Here is a 19,802-nt window from a genome sequence, read left to right on the forward strand (position 1 = left end):
CCCCTAAAACGTATAGTTTTTTGAGTGAATTTTAAAGGTTTTCTAAATGCGAATTCCTAACTATATAAGCCCTGAAACCTATGTTTTTTTCAGTGAATTTGCAAGGTTTTTTAAATGCTAATTCCTAACTATATAAGGCCTGAAACCTATGTTTTTTCAGTGAATTTCAAAGGTTTTTTAATGCTAATTTCTAACTATATAAGACCTGAAAGCCCACCAGGAATCTCCAGTATGCGCCAGGGGACTGCATTGCAGAGAGGTGTAATGAAGCCACGCCCCTTTTTACACCTCTCTGCAACGCAGCCCCGTGCATGTTTGAAGAGGGGAAACTAATTCCCCTTGCATACTGGGGGCCCCTGGGGGCCAACTAGCCCACCTGGAACCTCCAGTATGCGCCAGGGGGCTGCATTGCAGAGAGGTGTAATGAGGCCACGCCCTTTTTTACACCTCTCTGCAACGCAGCCCCCGTGCATGTTTGAAGAGGGGGAACTAATTCCCCTTGCATACTAGGGGTCCCTGGGGGCCAACTAGCCCACCTGGGACCTCCAGTATGTGCCAGGGGGCTGCATTGCACAGAGTTGTAATGAGGCTATGCCCCTTTTTACACCTCTCTGCAACGCAGGCCACTGGCGCGTTTGCAGAGGGGGGACTAATTCCCCTTGCATACTGGGGGTCCCTGGGTCATATCTGCCCAAACACCGATATTCCGAACGATTGAAAATGACTTTTCTTGAGAAACATTTGGATTTGGATTATCATGTCCTATACTTTGGAATTTTTGAAAGACTGACTTTGAGGATGCTATAAATTACTCAAGTCTGCCCGAATTGTGTGGGTAAAATTGATACCTAGTCACTTTGAATAAGAATGTACTTACGTCACGTCTAACATTTGGAAGAAATATCTAGTTATATGACAACAGGATACCGACATAACTTGAAGGAAATAAGAACCCCCTGAAGAAGTTCTGTTGTACAGAACGAAACGTTTTGGCTGGCTGTGGTACATATACTTAAGGAAAATAAAAGCATTTGAATATACACCAAGATTCAGCGCTTCAATAAGGACTCTAAGTGATATGATTTGATTGGACATATTGTGCAAGTGGTGCTGCGCCAAACTTTGGAATATTCTCCACTACTCTCAACTACTTACTCTTTCCTACTCCACTACTCTCTAATACTCACTCTCTACTACTCATTCTCTACTACTCTACTACTCTCTACTAGTCTCTCTCTACTACTCACTCCCTACTACTCACTATCTACTACTCTCTACTACTCACTCTCTACTACTCTCTACTCTCTACTACTCACTCTCTACTACTCTTTCTCTACTACTCACTCTTTACTACTCACTCTCTACTACTCTCTACTACTCACTCTCTACTTCTCACTCTCTACTACTCTCTACTACTCACTCTCTACTACTCTCTCTCTCTACTACTCGCTCTCTACTACTCACTCTACTACTCACTCTCTACTACTCTCTACTACTCACTCTCTACTACTCTCTCTCTACTAGTCTCTACTACTCACTCTACTACTCACTACTACTCTCTACTATTCTCTCTCTCTGCTACTCACTCTCTACTACTCTCTACTACTCACTCTCTACTACGCACGCTTTACTACTCTCTACTACTCACTCTCTACTGCTCTCTACTACTCACTCTACTACTTACTCTCTACTACTCTCTACTACTCACTCTCTAGTACTCTCTACTACTCACTCTACTATTCACTCTACTACTCTCTACTACTCACTCTCTGCTACTCTCTCTACTGCTCTCTACTACTGTCTACTACTCACACTCTACTCTCTATTACTCACTCTCTACTCTCTACCTCTCTCTACTTCTCTCTCTACTAGTCTCTACCTCTCTACCGCTACCTCTCTACCTCTACCTCTACACCTCTACACCTCTACCTCTCTACCTCTCTCTACACGCACACATATACACATGTATATATGCATACATATGCATATGCATTTATATACATGTATGTGTATATATATATATTACCTACTGGCGGTCGCCAGTAGGTATATATAGTTAGGATTTTTTTGAATAGGGATTTCTGAAAATTCTATGTTGAATAACTTTGGCGTTGAAGGACGGAATTGGCTGAAATTTTCAGGAAAATGGCACATTTTGTTTCAGAGCGTCCCCTGAAAGTTTGGGGGGGGTTCGTGAAGTGGGGGCTGAGTAAAAAGGGGGGGCCCAAAACGTGTTTTCCCCATGTTAATTTCCATAGGGCGGTTGGACTCACTTTTAGCTCGAACGGCTGAATGGATTTTTATGAAACTTGGCAAAATTGTAGGGACTGGTAGCCCGATGTGCCTTTGCTAGGTCTCAAGATATGTTCTCCAGTGGATTTTGAGAAATTAACTTTCAAAAAAATATATATATCTGTGACAGCGTCCCGGTTAGCGCCCCGGTTCGCGTACCAGACGCGTAACGGAACTTCGTGTGGAGAAGCGGATTGGCTCCCTGGTGACTGTGAACATTCTAAACAGTTCGCAGCGGCCGCCATTTTGTCTCTCGGTAGGATCGAGAGACAAGAGGTGGAAATAAACGAAGGGGGAAATGAATGAAAGGGTGCAAGGTAGACCCCTCTTGACCCCCTAGGATTGATGTGGGGGCTATTAAAGGGCCCCGCGGGCAAAAAAATAAAAAAATAAACATTTTGATTTTTCGCGGTGAAAGCGCTACCCGGTACGCGAACCGGGTAGCTTACCGGTAGCGTAACGGGAGTCCGCCATCTTGCGTTAAGGTCTAATTTGGACCCAAGATGGATGATAAACAATGCTGAGTTTGTTTAAAAGGGGGCAAGGGAGACATATCTTGACCCCCTAGGTTTTGTGAGGGTGGATGAAGAGGCCTATATATGTCTAAAAAAGAAAATAAAATGCAAATTTTCGCGCGGTTAGCGTCCGGTGCGCGAACCGGGTAGCGCTCCGGAAAGCGTAAATCGTGAAAATTAGTAAAAAAAAAAGTTACATTTAAAATTTATATAGAGTAATCATAGTTAGGGTAGCTCTGAAAAGAGCTTTTGGGTCTGTGGAAGATTTAGGTACTTATAAGTAGGTACCAATACACAGTCTAAAATTCTGGATGAAAACTCTGTTCCCCTCATCTGTGAAGTGCACACCATCTCCTCTGTAGATATCTTGCATGTAGTAACGCAAGTTATTGTTGTAGATGGCGCCCATTCCATGGTCTCTCATGTAAGCTGAAACAGACTTATTTACATGCTTCCTCGCTTTCTCAATTTGTGGACAAAATTGATTGGTCCACCTCCATTTCTGTCTTTGGCATATATTGGAATATACCAAGGCAGTTTGAGGAAAAAGTGTCATCAATTGCTCAAAGGTGTCCTTTAAAAGCATTTCCAGACCAACCCCAGTCAAAGTGCCCAAATCATTTCCTCCACAGTGCACTATTATGAGGTCAGGGTTTGGCAAATGCAAAAAGGTTTTCACCAATGGTATCAATTGGTGACATTTCAATCCTCTTTGGCCAATCCATTTGATTTCCACATTTTGTAAATTGAGGTTGTGTAAATTTCTGTTATCAGCATACCTGTGAGCCCAGTGGATGTAGCTATGTCCTAGAATCCAGACAGAAAACATGGTGAAAGGAGGTTTTGCTGCAGTCAGATGAAGTGTGGGAATGAAATAGCAGTTGGAACAGTAGGAGTTTGTAATGAAAAAAATTGTGGAGTTTTAGTGCTAATGATTCAGTAGCAGTGATTGGTGGATTTTGATTGCTGGAAACAGAAAGTTAGGGTGCATGGATGTGTTCTTTGAAAGATGTAATTCGAATGGTTAAGAAAACATCATTTTAAGAAACATTGCACTGGATAAGCAGGTGTACTGAGAGTTCAGAGTTCATTTGAAACATTGTTGTGTGAACTTGTAAACATGAGAGGTCTTTCAGGAGGTAGTTGCTATGGAAAAAAGGCAGAAAGGGCAGAGGGGGGAAGGGTGTTGATTTGAAAAAAGTGAGGGAAGAGTTTTGATTGGGTGACATGAGAGATATGTGTGATGAATTACAGCATTTCTGTGCCATTGTTGGTTGCAGCCTCTGGAGTGCATACCCTTTGCTCTGCTAAAGAAAAATTGGTGTGTGTTTGAGACTGTTTTGAAATTCAAAAAGCATTTGCTAAGGTGAGAAAAGATTCATTTAATTTAGATAGAGACTAGTATGCTTTAGGGAGAAAATTAGGAAGAAAGTTGTGTATTTAAAATGTTGCTTTGTGTCAAATGTTTTACAACAAGATTTTGTTTCTTTGAGAAATTGTAATTGGAGATAATGTGAAGTATTAGTACTGACAGGGTGTGCTTGTACATAGGAGCGGTGCTGTGTTTTCAAATTATGACTTGAAAATCGTTTTTATGGAAAAGCAATGCTTTTTAAATTTAAGAGAAGGAAAAATGGTGTCTGCTTCTTTAAACAAATATTTCACTTGCCCCATGATTCAGAGAGAATAATTTGCTTACTTGATGTGTTTAATAGCTTTTCTTGAAGTTATTTAGGTTTCTTGATATGTACTGCTAGAGTTTCATAGCCAGCATGGGGCATATTTACAAGGCATTTGAGCCACTTTCATGTTATTTTCCCCATGTTAAAAGTGATTCAAAAGTGGTGCAAGGGCCTTGTAAATACGCCCTCATGTGTGTTAGGGCATTTTAAGTCACTTCCCCATGAATGGGGGAGAATAATTTGCCTACTTGATGTGTTTAAAAACGTTTCTTGGAGTCATTTAGGTTTCTTGATATGTACTGCTAGAGGTTCATAGCCAGCATGGGGCATATTTACAAGGCCTTTGAGCCACTTTCACGTTATTTTCCCCATGTTAAAAGGGATGCAAAAGTGGTGCAAGGGCCTTGTAAATACGCCCTCATGTGTGTTAGGGCATTTTAAGTCACTTCCCCATGAATGGGGGAGAATCATTTGCTTACTTGATGTGTTTAAAAACGTTTCTTTGAGTCATTTAGGTTTCTTGATATGTACTGCTAGAGTTTCATAGTCAGCATGGGGCATATTTTTAAGGACTTTGAGCCACTTTCACGTTATTTTCCCCATGTTAAAAGTGACGCAAAAGTGGGGCAAGGGCCTTGTAAATCCGCCCTCATGTGTGTTAGGGCATTTTAAGTCACTTCTCCACGAATCTGGGAGAATAATCTGGTTGCAGCCTCTGGAGTGCATACCCTTTGCTCTGCTAAAGAAAAAATGGTGTGTGTCTGAGATTGTTTTGAAATTCAAAAAGCATTTGCTAAGGAGAGAAAAGATTCATTGAATTTAGATAGAGACTAGTATGCCTTGTAAATACGCCCTCATGTGTATTAGGGCATTTTAAGTCACTTCCCCATGAATGGGGTTGAATAATTTGCTTATTTGATGTGTTTAAAAATGTTTCTTGCAGTCATTTAGGTTTCTTGATATGTACTGCTAGAGTTTCATAGTCAGCATGGGGCATATTTATAAGGACTTTGAGCCACTTTTGAGCCACTTTCACGTTATTTTCCCCATGTTAAAAGTGATGCAAAAGTGGTGCAAGGGCCTTGTAAATACGCCCTCATGTGTGTTAGGGCATTTTAAGTCACTTCCCCATGAATGAGGGAGAATATTTTGCTTACTTGATGTGTTTAAAAACGTTTCTTGGAGTCATTTAGGTTTCTTGATATGTACTGCTAGAGTTTCATAGTCAGCATGGGGCATATTTTTAAGGACTTTGAGCCACTTTCACGTTATTTTCCCCATGTTAAAAGTGACGCAAAAGTGGTGCAAGGGCCTTGTAAATCCGCCCTCATGTGTGTTAGGGCATTTTAAGTCACTTCTCCATGAATCTGGGAGAATAATCTGGTTGCAGCCTCTGGAGTGCATACCCTTTGCTCTGCTAAAGAAAAATTGGTGTGTCTGAGACTGTTTTGAAATTCAAAAAGCATTTGCTAAGGAGAGAAAAGATTCATTTAATTTAGATAGAGACTAGTATGCCTTGTAAATACGTCCTCATGTGTGTTAGGGCATTTTAAGTCACTTCTCCATGAATGGGGTTGAATAATTTGCTTATTTGATGTGTTTAAAAACGTTTCTTGAAGTCATTTAGGTTTCTTGATATGTACTGCTAGAGTTTCATAGTCAGCATGGGGCATATTTATAAGGACTTTGAGCCACTTTCACGTTATTTTCCCCATGTTAAAAGTGACGCAAAAGTGGTGCAAGGGTCTTGTAAATCCGCCCTCATGTGTGTTAGGGCATTTTAAGTCACTTCTCCATGAATCTGGGAGAATAATCTGGTTGCAGCCTTTGGAGTGCATACCCTTTGCTCTGCTAAAGAAAAATTGGTGTGTGTCTGAGACTGTTTTGAAATTCAAAAAGCATTTGCTAAGGAGAGAAAAGATTCATTTAATTTAGATAGAGACTAGTATGCCTTGTAAATACGCCCTCATGTGTGTTAGGGCATTTTAAGTCACTTCCCCATGAATGGGGGGAAAAAAATTGCTTACTTGATGTGTTTAAAAACGTTTCTTGAAGTCATTTAGGTTTCTTGATATGTACTGCTAGAGTTTCATAGCCAGAATGGGGCATATTTATAAGGACTTTGAGCTACTTTCACGTCATTTTCCCCATGTTAAAAGTGACGACAAAGTGGTGCAAGGGCCTTGTAAATACGCCCTCATGTGTGTTAGGGCATTTTAAGTCACTTCCCCATGAATGTGGGAGAATAATTTACTTACTTGATGTGTTTTAAAAATGTGTTTTTTGACTTAAAATGGCTCAAAAGCTTTGTAAATATGCCCCATACTGGCTATGAAATTCTAGCAGTACATATTCTGTCTATGCTGCTAAATTACCATAGGTAGAATTGACATCTAGTGTGTTAATTGTTTGCTTACTGTTATTGATTTACTGTTTGGTAATAGTATTTAATAACATTTTTTAATTTTTTTTACCACAGATTCAAATCAAGATTTTTTGAAAAATTGAAACATGCCCTCAAGGCAAAGGAGAAGAAAAGAAGCAAAGCGACTTATACCCCACCTTGGTAAAGCATTGCAGCAGTCCTCTACAATAAAAAGTTGTCAAGAGATCAAAAAAACTCCGGGTAAGACAACAAAATATTTTTTAAGAAACATTTGCAGACGAAAAAGTATCACTACAGAACATGTTTTACTTCAGAAAAAGAGAGCCAATTTAAACGGGAAGGAAAAGTCTCTCAAAAATGTTACTGCTAGAGCAGGAGATAACTCTGTGCATGGTAGTAGAAGGAGGAATCTGTTTAGAGACATTCGTAGACGAATGTTCCGCAACAGGATAATTGGCAATTTGTTAAAAAATATTAAGAAAGGTCAACAGAAAGTGGCTTTTTATAAGAGAAAGAAAAATGTAGAGAAAATTATTGATCAGGCTTTTGAAATTAAGCGAAAGTTATTTATTTTGATAATCAATAGAATTAGGAAACTAAACAAGGCAATTCATGATTTCAAATCAAAGAGTAGATGGAAGAGAACAGTTAATCGTAGTAATTTTTGTGAAGTTTTTTCAGGAGAATGGATGCATAGTTCAAGTTGTGAGGCATTTTTTAATGAGGAGAGTTATTTCCAGGACAATGATTTGGTGCATGCAGTTGACACCAGTGGTCGAGCTTATGAGGTGAAAGACGGTTGTCCGGTTGAAAAAGAAAAACTTGTGTCAACAGAGGCAGAAGAGGTGTTAGGTAATGAAGTTTTAGGAAGACGTCCGAAGGGACCAGTGTACACCTGGAAGTGTAGTAGTATATGCAGTGTGCGACAGGATTCCATCAATTTGCTTTGTGATTTTGTACGGACATTTAATAAGAAAAGTTTAAAACAGAAAATGAAGTTGTTGCAAGAATTAGATCCTTGCAGAGTGAGAGAAGTGACAGGTTTGCATGGTCATTCACTGGCTTGCTTTCCAGGAGAGTATGCCAGAGTGTTTTTCATCATTTCAGGATGCTAGCAGTGCATCATAATAAAGTGAGGAAATTAGTTAGAATGTTGTATTATGCTAAAAGTCCAGCAATTATGCTTAAACAATTAAGCACTGCTCTTTTGCATGGTTCTGAAGTAGATGTGAAGAATATTTGTGAAGAAATTGAGTTTTGTTACTTTGCAAGTAAAGAGAACAATGTTGAAATTGACCCAGTAGAAGAAGGTAATGTGGAAGAGAGTGTACAGATTTTCAGTACAGATAAGTTTCACAAGGAAATTTCCACGTTTATGGTGAAATCAAGTGAGAGGCCTAATTTCACTTGTGTGTGTTGTCGACGGACTTACTATAAGAATCAGACTAAGTTAGTGGATTTATATACAAAAAGTGAAATGGTAAACAATAGTGAATGGAAGGATTTTGCAACATATTTGATGGTAGAAAATCGTTTTGATTTGGGATCAGATCAACGTATGTGTACTTATTGTTTTAACAAATTAAATCAAAACCGGATGCCTGCTAGAGCGGTTCATAATAATCAGGAATTGGTTGACATTCCTTCTGAACTGAAGGATTTATATACTTATGAATCTGTTTTGATTCAAAGTGTTCATCCTTTTCAGGCTATTGTTCGAATGGAGCCTAAGACAGGGAAATTGCCTCCTTCAGATTTACAGAGAGGATTAAAGGGAAGAGTTGTTTATTTGCCTCTGGATTTGAAGAAAAATATTGATACAATTGGTGTAGACTAAGTGAAAGAGGAACCTCTGGTTATCCTAGTTAATGGGGTTCCGACAAAGAGTAAGAAAATCTGGCAAGATTTAGTGGATGTTAGGAAAGTCAAAAAAGCAACGTTGTATTTGATGAAAAACAATGAGTCCTACAAGAATATATGTGTTGCAGAAGATGAACTAAGTGAAGAAGAGGACAGAGATTTGTGTACTGGACAAATAGAGAAAGTAGATGCCTCTAAAAATGAAGAAATATATGAACATTATAGTGTTCATCCTTTGCATTCTAAAGAAGTCATGGGGAATGCTATTGAGTTGTTTCAAATGAAACAAGTCAAAGGGAGTCCCATTAGTGTTTGGAAGGAAAGTTTGGAAGCTCGGTGTTTCCCACAGTTATTTCCAACAGGTCGAGGAGGAAGATATGATGAGCGACCTGATCAAATTCCTGCTTCTGAATACCGGACTTTACGATTGTATGCAGAAGATCCTAGGTTTCGTCAATGCATTCCCTATTTGTTTCATCTACTGTATGAAAGTGATCGGTCTGGACTGTCTTATGCAGTGAACCACATCCTGAAAAGTGGTGTACAGTTGCGAAATATCTCGGCAAGGGAGTTTATTGATAAAGTCAATGTGCAAGACAGTATTTTGGATTCTCACCTGATTAATCTCATGGCATGTCAGCGTGGTACTAATGAGTATTGTACCGTCGTCATGGTGACTTAAAATGTATGCTGAGGAACTTAGGAACTCCCACATGGTTCCTCACTCTCAGCTGTGCCGAGTATGGCTGGGAAGACTTAGTTGAATTTCTACGAGAGGCAAATGGAAACATTGAAAATATCGAATTCAAGACACCCGGAGAACTGTGCTCTTTGGATCCAGTCAATGTATGCAGGTACTTCAATCATAGATTTGAAGCTATGATGTCTTTCATTACGAACAAGAAAAATCCACCTCTTGGAGAGGTGTTGGATTTCTTCTGGAGAAAGGAGTATCAAGCAAGAGGTGCTCCACATATACATATTCTGCTATGGATCAAAGATGCACCCAAATTTGGAACAGATCCGGATGACTTAGTGATGAGTTTCATAGAACAGTATTCTACATGTGCTGTTCCAAAGACAAAGGAAGACAAAAGTTTAAGAGAACAAGTTTTACGCTTTCAAAACCATTGTTGTGGAAAGTACTGTCGTCGTAAATTTAGAAACAAGAACAAGTTCTATACAAAATGTCATTTTGGGTTTCCACGATCAGTGATATCTGAAGGAAGAGTGAACAATTTGATGTCTTCTCTGCGACATAATGTGACGAGGAAATCACTAAGCATGGGCGAATTTTGCGAATCTGGCGTTCGCGAATTTTGCGAATTTGCGAACTCACAATCCGCAAAATCCGCGAATTCTCGCGAATTTGCGGATTTCTTTTTTTGTGTTCGCAAGGGTTTCTGCCAGTTCGCAAGGATTTTGTACCAGTTCACGATTGCGAACTTACTTGTCGGCACGCAACGGTCGTGACTATGTTGTTTCTACGTCTTGTTCATCATCACAGGTTCACAGCACCCTCTGTTTCAACACTGCCACCCTCTGTTTCACCCATGCCACCCTCTGGTACATCAATGCCACCCTCTGGTTCATCATCATCACTGTAGATTATGGGGGGGAAAAGCAAGCACACCTGCCCTGCTTCAACTGACATGAATTAATTTGGGGTTGATTTATTAATGTGTCATTGTTTTAAAATTCCAGTCTACACCTGCTTCCTTATCTGTAATTTGCTTTCTGTTGCAGTGCAATTTTGTTTTCCAGGACCTTTGTGGCCTACTTGTAGCTATTCTATGATCCGGCTGTGAGGGTCAGAGCAGGGTCATACAATTGTTGCAACTAGCAACTGAACTCTGGAGGGGCCCCAGTCAGGAAGCACTACAGGGAATGGTTACTAATGATGAATTTGAACTTTTGCACCTGCTGCTGAGTGCTTTCAGTTTAGCAAAACTCGTTTTTCTGCAGAACAGCAAATGTAATGCCAACAAACTTACTTGTGAAAGTTTATTTCTAATCCAAAAGTGATCCAAAGAAAGTCAAAAGGCCTCAAATCCAAAAAAGGGTAGGCAAATGTCAACCTGAGGAGTTATTCTGATAAAAATCATCATTTTCAGAAGGTCTATGCTGCTTGCTAGTGGATTTCTTATGCAGAATTGCAAATTTTGTAATTTTGTGAGTGCGAGATTGTTGCTGCCCGCCGCACCTACATGTTCGCAATTGTGAACTTACACCGCACGCCGCAAAATTGTATCACCAAGAAAAAAAATCCGCTGCGTGTGAATTTGCGGATTTTCGGTAAATTCGCAAGCGTTCGCGGATTGCGAATCTACCGAAAATCCGCGAGCGGAACGGATTTTCCACCCATGCTTAGAAATCACCCAAAAATACATACAATTTAAAAAGAAACGAAGAGTCCAAGTACATCAACGACTACAACCCAGTGATTTTGTCCATGTGGAATGCCAACATGGATATACAGTTTGTGGCTGACAACTGTATGGCTGTGGCTCGGTATGTGACGTCTTATATCACAAAAAAAGAAAAGACAGGACTGAAGGATATGTGGGATGACATTTCACATGAAAAGAGCCTCAGTAAGAAGTTGTACAGTTTCAGTCTAAAGATGTTGTCGCATCGATAAATCGGAGCATACGAATGTTCTGATCGGTTATCTTCAGCAAGTCTCTATGCCAAATCTAGGAGTATAATTTGGGTGAGTCTTGGTCTTGCTGCAACACGTAATCGAGTTCTGAAACCTGTACGGGAAATTGAGTATTTGGCGGAGAAGGAGCCAAACAGTACAGATATTTTGAAGACCAACATGTTGGATACATATTATCCAAATAGAAGCAGTCATCTCGAGAATGTTTGTTTGTATGAGGTTCTACAAAATTACATATTTAAGAGGAACATCAAAGAAGATATTGATAAAGGAGTGTATGCTGTAATTGGAAGTGAGGGATGTCTGGTCAAGCAAAGAAAATGCCAATTGGTTAATCATCGAAAATTGAATTGCGAATCTCCTGAAAGAAAAGAGTTTTTTTATTTAGCTCTTTTGCAACTTTTCAAGCCTTGGCGTGCAGAAGAGGAACTGCTTGGAGATTTCCTCTGTTATGAAGATTCTTTCAATGCAGCCAAGGAGTCCATAGAATGTCCTGTTTTTCCAAAATATCTAGAAATGTTGAATGCAGAAATTGAGCAGGAAGCAACAATTGCAGCCGAGATTGCTAGAGACAGTTCTCAGGACAGTCAGAGTTCCACTTCATTGAGTCAGGATCCACTAGGAGGACCAGTTATCGAAAATGAAGCTGCCCCTGCCATGATTGAAGTGGAAAGAGCCATGGCACATGCTCAGGAAGATGCGGTTAACTTAGAAGATTTGGAAAGACAACTCAACGTTGAGCGGTGGAAAATATATGACAAAGTTACCAACCAAATTGATCATGGATTAAGTCATGAGAAGAAACAGTGCTCATGTACGTCGTTGAACCCTGTCCGACTGTACGTGAGTGGAGAAGCAGAAACTGGAAAAAGTTTCCTCAGTAAAGCAATTTCATGTTATTTGCAGAAAAGGACTGAGTCATCGCTGTCTTGTGTTGTCACCGCTCCAACTGGTCTGGCAGCACATAACATTAAAGGTATTACTTTGCATCGTCTACTGATGCTGCCAGTGGAGCATGATAAAAAATTACAATACCACAAGTTATCTGGAGATGCTTGTTGTGAAGTTTCAAGAGTCCTAAAGAAGATGAAACTTCTTATCATTGACGAAGTAAGCATGGTTTCCAATGTCATGCTTGCCTTTGTGCATTTGAGAATGCAAGAAGTTCTTAAAACAGAGTATGATGTGTTATTTGGTGGCAAACACATCATTGTTTTCGGTGATCTTCTGCAGCTGACACCAGTGAAAGGACAACCAGTGTTTAAACTACTGACGCATGAAGATACCAGGAAGTGCCTAGGGAGCATTGGCAACGTTAATATATGGTTAAACTTCAATTATGCTGAACTGCGTGAAAATATGCGTCAGGCGAAGGATGAAGATTATAAGAATATTCTACAAGATGTTAGAATTGGAAAAGTGACTGAGCATGGGAAGGAAGCTTTACATGCACGATTATTGTCAAATTTGTATCCAGATGAAGACGTTCTGACAGAGAATATTTTTCAGAAAATTACTGAGAAGAAATCTGGGATATGTTTGATGCCAACTCTGCAAGAATGTTCCATCTTCAACAACAAAATGTTGAATTTAGAAAACCAAGACATAGTGAAACTGGAAGCTATTGACAGAATTGAGCATATGGGAGCAACAATTATTTTGTCTGAAATTTTGAAATCTAAATTGGATTCATTAGAGAAGACTATATCTAAAACTGCGGGTTTTGAAAAGACTCTGAATGTGTGCTTAAATTGCCGTATCATTTTGAGAAGGAATTTAAATGTTGAAAGAGGTCTGGTAAATGGATCAATGGGTAATGTTGTTGATTTTGAGAAATACAGAAATGGAGATGGAATTGAATTTATAAAAATTAAATTTGATGGCATTGAGGATGTACAGCAAATTGGTCGTTGCTCTGCTAGGTTTTTGCTTGTTAAAGACTTATATGTTCGCCGAAGCAGTTTCCTGTTTGCTTGGCATATGCGGTGACAATCCATAAATCGCAAGGTTTAAGTGTAGACAGTGCTTTGGTGAATATTGCCAGTTCTGTGTTCAAGGAGGGTATGGCTTATGTGGCATTATCACGAGTCAGAACTTTATCTGGATTGTACTTGATTGAGTGTGATGAGACAAATATTTGTGCAGATCTAGATTGTGTTAAGGAATACAATAGGTTAAGAAGAGAGTATGCGCCACATTTGCCTCACTATCCTTTGTTTGAAAAACGTGTGGTAGGCCGGAAACGAACAAATGTGACCAATAGTAGGGAGGTTGTAGCAAAAACACGAAAAGTCGATCAACCCGAAATTGTAAGCAGAAAGAAAATGGATGCTCTTCAAGATGTTGTTGGTTTTCAATTTGAAAATAGTTCTGGTGTCAACTGCTATGCTAATGTTGTGGTTAATGTTGTCTTTTCTCTAGAAACATTAAAAGAACAGATTGTGGTCAATTCAGATCAAAGATTTTGCTGTTTGTTAAATTCTGTGTTAGAGAAATGTAGCACTGATAGAAGAAAAATAGAAAGTGTATCTGAAATTCGAAATCTCTTAGACAAATGTTCAGGTCAAACGCAATTCTCTCAAAATATTCAGCAGGATTGTCAGGAGTTTTTAATGTATATGCTTGATGTTTTGCAAGATGAAGGTGTAGATGTAGATTATCTGTTTGGTCTTTCTTATCAATGGCAGCATGACTGCGAGAACTGTAGGCTATCAAGTACTACTAGTGTAGACTCAGAAAGATTTATATATTTAACTTTGCCTGACAGTAAATCAGTATCCTTTAATAAGCTAGTAAAAGCAGCCGATCAAAACATGGAGTGTAGCCAATGTAAGTCTGCAATGCTGTCCACATTATTTATACGAAGTTATGGCCAGTATGTCATTTTAATGTTCCAACGATGTAGGTCTGATGGAACTAAATTGACAACTTTAATTAAAAATTTTGTGGCTCCGCAGTTGCCAATATCAGGAAGGACTTTTGTAACTGCAGCAATTATATATCATGACGGTCCTTCAACAACTTCAGGACATTACACAGCTTATTTAAAATCTGGAAATGGCTGGTCATTCTGCAATGATTCTGTTTTAACTTTCAAAAAACGTTTACCGTTTGACTTAAAAAATTCTTACCTAGTGTTTTTGAAACCAAAATGTTATGGAAGGAAAGTGGCCTACGAAGATTGGAGCAGTTGATAAATTTTAGTCTGCTGTTTTAAATTGCTTTGTGAATTAGAGTGATCATAATAAATAAAAATGTAAAGTAGTCATAGAGATACATAACTGGTCTATAATGATTCAAAGAGTTGATATGATTTACTCTGATGTTTAAAATTGCTTTGTTAGTAACTGAGATCAAGAGAATGAAAAAATTGGAAAAGTCATAGAGGTAGTGTAAGTGTGCCTCATAGTAAGTGGTATCAATGTTATAGGAAATGTGAAACATGAGTAAACTAGAAGGGGAGATATTATTAGTACAAGATTGTGAAAGTGATTTTGGACGTTTTCTTTCTGAAAGTCGGGGAAAAAGAAAATGATGGTATTTGCTTTGAGGAATTCGAAGAGATCAAATTGGCTCTTACACGATTTGGCCGTGAGGAGAAGTGTGGTAGAGAGCAAAAAGTCATTTATTGTTTCTAACATATTACTCAGAAAGAAAGAGCTTTTCTTTCAGAAAGTGGCGGGCACGGATTTTTTAGAGCACAACAGAGTATAAGCTGTTCATCGCATATCATTCGACGTCATGGAAAGTAAGTGTACTTTTGATGAGTTCTGATTTCTGATTTGTTATATTATATGGGTTTTTTAAACACAATCATTTTGATTGTGTTTTTTTCCCCCGCTGTTATATGATGAATACCTTCAACTCACTGTTTTTAGTGAAATTTGATATATTCTGAGAACAGCAAAAATAAACCATTTAACATGTATAATTAATTCTATATTTTGTATTGTGATTTTAAATTTGTGCTCATCTTGTCTCATGCTCACTTGTCTTTTACTATTTGCTACCTTATGTCAATTCTCTTTACATACTCACATTGCCTTTTGTTTTATTCTCTTTCACCCTTGTTCTCTAACTCCACTTATCTTTCAACCTTTGTTTCCTTATTCCAACTCTGCTTTTTTCTTTTCTCTCATGCACCATTTTCTAGCTTTTAGACCCTCTGCTTCGCTTCTCTTTTCCATCTTTTCTCCCTTTTGTTTTCGAAATTAAATAATTTTGGGGTCTCCTTTTTTGTTGCAATCAGTTAGTATAACTCACCTTCACTCATTTATCTTTCTTTGTTGCTTCACTCAGTCTGTATCTGACACTCTTTCCTTCACTTTCTGTGTCCCCTCTCTCCCTCACTCTCTTTTCCTTATTCACCCTTTCCTTATTTAGGTTACCTTACTCACATTCTTTTAGTATCTTACACATCTTTAGTTTATTTTTCTCTTCTATCCTTCTTTTCTGTCACTGAATCTATCCTCCTTTTTATTCACTTAGTAATTTACTCTATTTCTATTTCTTTTTGACTCTGTCTGTCTTTCACCGTTACTTTATTTTCCTTTCTGAATCTTTATCTCTAACTTTATTTCTTTGTAAAATTGTATGATTTTCAACCTTATACCTTGTCTTTTCTATTTTTTAAATACATGTTTTAATATTTTTCAAATTTTTGTTCTTTCTTTCACAGATTGAAATAACAACAACTATAAAGTAAGTATTTAGTAATTTTTCCCTTACATCTCTATCACATTCAACTTCTATTACTTCCACTGCTTTATTTCCTTAACCCTCAGTTTCCTTCCTTTGCTTTTTCCTTCATTCCTTTTCAATTACTTACTTACTCTACTCCTTCCACTCCTTTTGTCAGTCCCTCTGTTCTCACAGTTCCTCACTCCTTTTCACTCAGTCCGTCTCTCTAACACAAACTGTCACTGTCTCTTCACTCTTTTACAAGTTGTTCTTTATGCTTTCTCTCTGTAGTTCATGCACACTATCTTATTTTCATTTTTTTGCTGCTTCAATTATTCTTTTTCTATCACTTCTTCTTTTCTTCTTTCTGTTTTTTCTCTCTGTCATTCCACATGTTTTAATCTTATTCACTATGATACACCTTGTTTTAATCCTATTTACTTTCACTCTCTTTTTTTTAACACCTTCCCTCAGGGTTGTTGTTTTAGTCCGGTTCTATCCCTACCTCTTACTCCACATCCTTTACTCTCTTTCTTTTTAATTTGAAGATTTATTCACATTCTCCAAGTAACTCTTGTTTATTATTCTTCTACACTCTTTTTTTCTTTCACTTCCTTTTCTATTTTCTTTTTCTCAATTTTTCCCTCTTACAACTTTTGTTTGTATAATTATCTATTATACAGTATCTCTGTGTTACTCCCTCTAGCTGTCTTTCTTTTAACATTATTCTCTCTGTCTCCTTCCTTTATATTCACTATTTTTTTTTTTCATTTTTTTTTTTGGTTCGCTTCCGGTTCGCGTACCGGGGCGCGAACCAGGAAGCGAATCAAAAAAAAGAGAATGCAAGAGTGCTAAACATTTTAGCAATTTTTTATAAATGGGAGGTAGTTCTGAAAAGAACTTTTTTTTATTGTTTTTGTTGTTTTATATTTTTTTTATTATTTTTCTGAACATTTTTTATTTTTCTTGTATTTTTGGAACAATTTTAACTTTTTTTGTTTTTTTTGAGGGGGAACAACGAAAAACAGGCATTAGAAACGGCTCAACAGGAGCAAAAAAAAAAATCACTTTTTGGGGCGTTTTGAGCACTTGTGATTTTCATATGCTCTGTTCATTAAATTTATACTCATCTCGCTGTAACAAAGTAATCCCCCACAATAAATACACACTAGATTGATGTGTGCAAAATTTGTCTGGATACTGGGGACCGTCTCCCTCGCCTCTGGTCCCGAAAGACTTTCCTGTGTTGAGGTGGTGGCCACAGGAGTTGGTGGGTTTTCACGGAGGTTACGAACCTCAGCCACACTGTAATTTATTGGATGCCACCTTTGCATGTGGCGATGCATAGTATAGTTCCCGAAACTATACTTTTTATCTGTGCCTCGGGACAGAACTTCTTTACAGATCAGGCATGTTACATACCAGGCATTGACTTTTTTTTGGCCTTGAGGAAATGTAAAAAACTGCCAAATGAAATTGTCCTTGTGGTGGGATTTCCGGGGCTGTTCTGGCAAGAATACTCTCTCATGTACCTCCTCTTCCTCTTCTTCCTCCTCTTCCTCAGGGTTGGGAATGAACTGGATAGGTGGTCCTTCCTTCCTAGGAGGTGGTGGTGGTGGTGGGGGTCCACCAGCTGCAGCTACTATTGAAGCCATCTCTTAATAATCAAAATAGGTCTTCCTCTCACAAAGTTGAAAGTCAGAGTGAGAAAAAAGGTGGGGGCTTTCTTCATTTGGGAAAAAAAAATGTTCTAAACCAATGAAAAGTGTTATTTTTAGGTCACATGACCTAGTCTTACATCATTAGGAAACCAAAAGTGAAATGAACCAATAAAAAGTTTTATTAACAAGTCACATGACCTGTTACTCTTACGTTACGCGTCCCGCTACGCACTCGGAGCGCTTCCGGGGTGCTGAGCTTCGCGCCTCAGTTCGCGCTCCGGAACGCTTCCGGGTGCGCTAACGCGGCACGTCATAAGACGCATTACACGGCAACTCGATACGTCGCGCTTACGCGACGCGTCACGATGTTGTTTTCTAATGCGGCACGTTTACCGGTTCGCGGACCGGGTCGCAGCACCAAATTGAGCCAACGGGAAGCTACCCGGTACGCGGACCGGTAGCGAAACAAAAAAAAAATAAAAAAAAATATATACATAAAAATATTATATTAAAAACATATAAAATATATTTTTCGATTAAAAGAAGAATACATTTTACAGCTTTTGATATTTGCTATTAAAAAACCATTGAAATTCAATGAAAAAACCATAGGTTATAGACCATATATAGTTAGGAATTAGCATTTACAAAACCTTGAAAATTCACTGAAAAAACCATAGGTTATAGACCATATATAGTTAGGGATTAGCATTTAAAAAACCTTATTTTACTCACACAAAACCATTGAAATTCGCATATATAGTTAGTTGCACTAACTATATATCGCGCACCCGCAATCCACTGCTGATGATGTCACATATTACATCATTCATGACATGGTCAGTGACATCACTGATGACATCACTGATGACAACTCAAATGACATCACTGATGACAACATTCAGTGACTGTATGTTTCTGTAAAGTTAAAATATGTCTTACATATTGAAGAATGAGTGGATGTATAAATGTCTGGATGAAGGATTTAGTAGGTGCATGACTGACTGTATGAGAGAGTGATTAAATGTGTCTCACTGAATGCATGGGTTAGTGATTAAACTGTCTTAATTTATGCATCATTATATCTGTTGTTCTGTAAAGTGCTGCATGTGTTGATCAGTACCTATATGAGTAACTATATGGGTTATTGATTGGTTGCCCAAGTATTTGTATGGGAGAGTGAGTGTGTGTGTGGGGGTGGCTGGGAGGTGTGTGACTCTGAGCATAGATGTGTGAACAGTTGATTCACTAGATGTATGGGTTCAAAACTGCATGTGGAAACAGCTGTATGGGTGGTTGTCTGTGTGCATGAGTGTATTGGTGAGTGAATGGATATGTCAGTGCTACATGTCAAAGTAAAGTACATTTGTAAAACACCGTACAAGTGAGAGTTGACATATATAAATTACTTTGTTTAAGAGCCAGTGAATGTGTGAGTGGCTGCATGGATCATTTAAAACTTGTATCAGTGATTGTAAAAGAGAGTAAATATGAGTTAGAATATGTTTGAATAAGTAAGGTGTGTATAACTGTATAGTAGAGGAAATGGAGGTGTGATTGATTCTTTGCATGACTGACTAGGTGTATGAGTAACTCCATGGATGAGTGACAATCTGTGAGTGTCTGTTTACACTGAGTGTATCTAAGGTTATATTAGAGTCTGAAGATGTTCATCGTACAGTCACTGGATGTTGTCATCAGTGATGTCATCAGTGATGTCATTTGAGTTGTCATCAGTGATGTCATCAGTGATGTCACTGACCATGTCAGGAATGATGTAATATGTGACATCATCAGCAGTGGATTGCGGGTGCGCGATATATAGTTAGTGCAACTAACTATATATGCAAATTTAAATGGTTTTGTGTGAGTAAAATAAGGATTTTTAAATGCTAATCCCTAACTATATATGGTCTATAACCTATGGTTTTTTCAGGGAATATATATATATACATACATATATAAACATATATAATCTGTATATCTATATAAATACAAATATAAATGCATGCATACATATACATATATGCATACATATGCATGTTATTTACATGAAAGTTTAAA

The sequence above is a fragment of the Lissotriton vulgaris genome, chromosome 11, assembly GCF_964263255.1.
Source record: "Lissotriton vulgaris chromosome 11, aLisVul1.2, whole genome shotgun sequence".
NCBI lineage: Eukaryota > Metazoa > Chordata > Amphibia > Caudata > Salamandridae > Lissotriton > Lissotriton vulgaris.